This window comes from Salvelinus fontinalis, unplaced genomic scaffold, assembly GCF_029448725.1.
Source record: "Salvelinus fontinalis isolate EN_2023a unplaced genomic scaffold, ASM2944872v1 scaffold_1727, whole genome shotgun sequence".
In the NCBI taxonomy this organism is placed as follows: Eukaryota; Metazoa; Chordata; class Actinopteri; order Salmoniformes; family Salmonidae; genus Salvelinus; species Salvelinus fontinalis.
Genome location: NW_026601936.1, coordinates 11,561 through 17,037, shown reverse-complemented (window position 1 = coordinate 17,037; position 5,477 = coordinate 11,561). Strand labels below are relative to the sequence as shown.

Genomic DNA, 5,477 nt, shown 5'->3' with positions numbered 1-5,477 from the left:
GCTCGATTTACGTCACATTATGTGACGGTGCTCAGTTTTTTGGCGACATGAATCTTGTGAAAAAAATCAGAATGATGGCAAGTTTGAGCGCGCTCGAAAAAAACATAAATTAGCTGCGTCATTGTATAAACCGCGAGGTTCATAGCGTGGGAAAAAAGTAGCGGCTTATAGTCCGGAAATTACGGTAAATGGAAACCGTACATCCTGAGGCTGCATTTATTGTAGCTGGGTATTTTAACAAAGCAGATTTGAGAACAAGGCTACCTAAATTCTACCAGCATATTGATTGCGCTATGAGCAGGGTCAATACCCTCGACCACTGCTACTCTAACTTCCGCGATGCATACATAGCCCTCTCCCGCCCTCCCTTCGGCAAATCCGACCATCTTGCTCCTACCATGTTATAGGCAGAAACTCAAACAGAGTGCAGCAGTACCAAGAACCAGTCAAAGCTGGTCTGACCAATCGGAAGCCACGCTTCAAGATTGTTTTGATCACGCGGACTGGAATATGTTCCGGTCAGCCTCAGAGAATGACATTGACCTATACGCTGACTATGTGAGTGAATTTATAAGGAAGTGCATTGGAGATGTTGTACCCACTGTGACTATTAAGACCCCAACCAGAAACGTGGATGGATGGCAGCATTCGCGCAAAACTGAAAGCGCGATCCACCTCATTTAACCATGGAAAGAGGTCTGGGAATATGACTGAATTTAAACGGTGTAGTTATTCCCTCCGCAAGGCAATCAACCAAGTGAAATACCGTTACAGGGACAAGGTGGAGTCGAAATTCAACGGCTCAGAAACGAGACGCATGGACTACAGGAAATCACGGACTACAAAAAGAAAACCAGCCACGCCACGTCAGGGATAATGGCGGACGGAAGACAGGGTGGTGCGGCAGGTGCCGCTTCTCATACGAATGCTGTTATTTTATCTAAAACATCAGGTGTACGCCGACCCCAGCTAAGTAACTCATGCAAAGAGTTAAAGCGCAAATATGTGTTTTATCTCCAGTACTTTGCCATGATTGTCAGTTATGTAGCTGCTCTACTGATAATCTCAGTGTGTCCTTGCTGGGATGACACAATCAGTCTATTACCGGAGAATATCAACACCAAACACATTGGTTCACCGTTCCACGGGAGCGGACAGTACTCAGCATACAATAATGTTCTGAATAAGGGCCAAGTCTACCTCGCTCCCTATTCCACTGAACCGCTTAGGCGTAACAAACACAAGTCCAACATTTATCGGAAACTGTTAAACTACCTGTTCACTACCCTCCTGCTCTCCGGGGATGTGCAACTCCATCCTGGGCCTAACATCACCGAGCCAGCGATACTCACCGGAGTAGAAAGCAGTGGATGGCCTCGTCCACTGATCGTCGCCGCTGTGGAAGTGGGTGAGTGCTATGGTCCCATGGTTTCTCTCGACTCACCCAGCTCCAGGATAGATTTTGACTCTTCAAACATACCCAAGTCGCTATATGCGATCCCTGACTCTGCTTCTGGTACGCAAGCTGTTTTAATTAGTTCCCCGCATCCAGTGCAAGTGGGAGGGATTGTTATTGTGCTACCGAACTGCCCCTAATCAAAACGGCCTAAACCCAGCCTTCAGAAAACACCGAAAATTGAACTTTTTTCAATGTGTCAATCAATCTCGAGTCATCTGGGACCCACGAGCTAAGCCCAAGGGACTACTAGGGGGGCACTTGAACATTCGTAGTGTCATTCCAAAAAGTGATCAAATTCAACATCTACACAGACTCCAACCTTGACTTCCTCTGCCTCTCAGAGACAAGGCTCCATAAAAACTCTCCATATGCTGCTTTGATTGTGCCTGGCTACAATGTTTTCAGGAGAGACAGGATTGAAGGAAGAGGAGTGGTCTCTGATGATTTACATTAGAACATATCCGATGTAAACAAATTGAGTGGTCATGTGATAATGAACTAGAATGTAGTGGCCTGAACGTTACACTGTCTCCCCAAATGTCTTTTACCCTTATTGGAATGTATAGACCACCTTCCACCAAAAGTGTGTTTTTTGATCAGTTTAATAACATGCTTAGGGAATGTGATTTTGGGAAAGAGGTCATCTTAATGGGAGATTTTAATATTAATTATGAAGACAAGTCTTGTAGGAAAACCCTCAAACGGATCACTAATACCTTTGACCTTACACAGCTAGTTAAAGGACCAACCGGGGTGACTTGTTGCTGTAAAACACAGATTGATTTGGTGTTCGGTAATAAACCAGAGAGAGTGACTAAATCATTCAATATGGTTACTGGGCTATCTGATCATAATCTAACACTTATAGCCAGAAAGCTGTCTAAGAGCAGGTTTAACCTCTCTACTGTTAGAAAGCCAGATCAACTAAGAATACCTAAGAGTGAATGAAACAATTTTGAAAACGCAATTAATGGAATTAACTGGAATGATCTCTTGTCCTATACAGACGTGGAAGCTGATAGTCAGGTTTTTCTATTCACAATCCAGACTACAGTAAATGGTTTCCTAAAGAAAATCAAATCCAAACCTGGCCAAAAGAGCCCTCTTCCTTGGCTAAATGGAGAAATCTAGATATTGATGAAAGAACGAGATTATGCTCTGAAAATAGCCCTAAGATCCAAATTAGAGCATGACAGACATAGGTTTACCATGTTGAGAAATAAGGTGATGAAAGAAATCAGACAGGCCAAGGCAAACTTTTTTTATTAACATAATTGGTGAAGCAAAGGTAAATTCTAAATTGATCTGGGAGAATCCAAAAGAGTTAACAGGGAAAGACCATAGTAACACTGCAAAAAGACTAGAAATCATGGTGAATAACGATCTAACACAGGATGCAGTCAAAATAGCAATAGCCTTCAATTCCTACTTTGACTCTGTCAGGGTACTGACACGAAACCCCTCCACTGGTTTCTTGGGCTCACTGCTAGTGAATGACGCTGAACCTGTCTTCATCATAAGGGAGGTTTCTGAGTCAAAGGTGAACAAGGTGATTAGCTCACTAAAGAACTCTAAAGCCAAAGATGTGTTTGGGCTGGACTCTACCTTTCTTAAAAACGACAGAGTCACTCATTGGCCCCATTAGTAAGGTCACAAACACATCTATTGGTCTGGGGGTGGTTCCAAGAGTATGGAAGTCGGCCATGATAACGGCCATCTTTAAATCGGGCGACCCTGCTGACGTAAGTATGATCCCTAGCTGTGTATTGTCGCGTTCCATGTTGTCTGTAGCTTGTGAGGTGTGGAAACAATTTTTTGCTTTTATGAATTTTGTCTTGCTGCTTTTTTGTTCTGTTGCTGCTGTCTGAATGCTACATCTTGCTTATCCTATGTTGCTCTGTCTGTATGCTATGTCTTGCCCTATGTTGCTCTGCGTGTGCTCACTGCTCAATGATTTTCTATATTGAAATTGTTTTTAATAACCTGCCCAGGGACTGCGGTTGAAAATTAGCCAGCTGGCTAAAACCGTAACTTTTACTGAAACGTTGATTAATGTGCACTGTCCCTGTAAAAATATGATAAACGTACACCAACGTCACGCACCATCGAGAGCATCCTGTCGGGCTGTATCACAGCCTGGTACGGCAACTGCACCGCCCTCAACCGCAAGGCTATCCACAGGGTGATGCGGTCTGCACAACGCATCACCGGGGGCAAACTACCTATCCTCCATGATACCTACAGCACCCGATGTCACAGGAAGGCCAAAAAGATCAAGGACATCAACCACCCGAGCCACTGCCTGTTCACACAGCTACCATCCAGAAGGCAAGGTCAGTATAGGTGCATCAAAGCTTGGACCGAGAGACTGAAAAACAGCTTCTATTGCAAGGCCATCAGACTGCTCAACAGCAATCACTAACTCAGAGGCTGCTGCCTACATTGAGACCCAAACACTGGCCACTTTAAACAATGTCACACTAAATAATGCCTCTGTTTACATTACTTTTATCACATGTATTTTACACCTTGTCTATGTTCTCGGCCATATACTTATATGTACATATTCACACCTTTAGATATGTGTATTAGGTAGTTGGGGAATTGATAGACAATACTACACTGTCGGAACTAGCATTGCTACACACTAAAATTAGCATGTGTCAAATAAATGTTGAGTTAATTGAAATGCATTCCAGGTGACCACCTCACGAATCTGGCTGAGAGAATGCTAGGAGTGTACAAAGCTGTAAAGGCAAAGGGTGGCTACTTTGAAGAATCTCAATATATCAATCAATCAATTTTATTTTATATAGCCCTTCGTACATCAGATAATATCTCGAAGTGCTGTACAGAAACCCAGCCTAAAACCCCAAACAGCTAGAATGCAGGTGTAGAAGCACGGTGGCTAGGAAAAACTCCCTAGAAAGGCCAAAACCTAGGAAGAAACCTAGAGAGGAACCAGGCTATGAGGGGTGGCCAGTCCTCTTCTGGCTGTGCCGGGTGGAGATTATAACAGAACTATGCCAAGATGTTCAAAAATGTTCATAAGTGACAAGCATGGTCAAATAATAATCATGAATAAATCTCAGTTGGCTTTTCATAGCCGATCATTAAGAGTTGAAAACAGCAGGTCTGGGACAGGTAGGGGTTCCATAACCGCAGGCAGAAGAGTTGAAACTGGAATAGCAGCAAGGCCAGGCGGACTGGGGGCAGCAAGGAGTCACCACGGCCGGTAGTCCCGACGTATGGTCCTAGGGCTCAGGTCCTCCGAGAGAAAGAGAGAAGGAGAAAATTAGAGAGAGCCAAGATTTTCAAAATGTTCATAAATGACAAGCATGGTCAAATAATAATCAGGAATAAATCTCAGTTGGCTTTTCATAGCCGATCATTAAGAGTTGAAAACAGCAGGTCTGGGACAGGTAGGGGTTTCGTAACCGCAGGCAGAAACAGTTGAAACTGGAATAACAGCAAGGCCGGGCGGACTGGGGACAGCAAGGTGTCAGCATGCCCGGTAGTCCTGACGTATGGTCCTAGGGCTCAGGTTCTCAGAGAGAAAGAGAGAACGAGAGAATTAGAGAGAGCATACTTAAATTCACACAGGACACTGGATAAGGCAGGAGAAGTATTCCAGGTATAACCAACTGACCCTAGCCCCCCGACACATAAACTAACTATATAGTTTGATTTGTTTAAACACTTTTGTTTACTACTTGATTCCATATGTGATATTTCATAGTTTTGATGTCTTCACTGTTATTCTACAATGTAGAAAATAGTAAAAATGAAGAAAAACCCTTGAATGAGTAGGTGTGTCCAAACTTTTGACTCGTGCTGTATTTATCAACTTTCCTAATATTAAGAACATTGCTTATATTTCCAACAGGAGTATAGCCTACCTGGCTGGCATGAAAATGAAACAAGGGAAAATAATCCTCCATTCGCTATTTAAGTGCATAGATTAAATGCATTTTTCCCCTGCCCGATTCGAGTCAGGTGCAAGATAATTGTCCTTTCT

General features: G+C 43.4%; 1 long non-coding RNA gene across 1 annotated transcript; it reads right to left on the bottom strand.

Annotated features, from left to right (window-relative positions):
• Positions 1-2,706: 2,706 nt before the first annotated feature.
• On the bottom strand, positions 2,707-5,130 carry LOC129849844 (uncharacterized). Its single transcript, XR_008758700.1, has 2 exons — positions 5,049-5,130; positions 2,707-4,727 (listed from the first exon to the last, which is right to left on the bottom strand). It is a non-coding gene; the product is annotated as an uncharacterized LOC129849844 (long non-coding RNA).
• Positions 5,131-5,477: the final 347 nt, after the last annotated feature.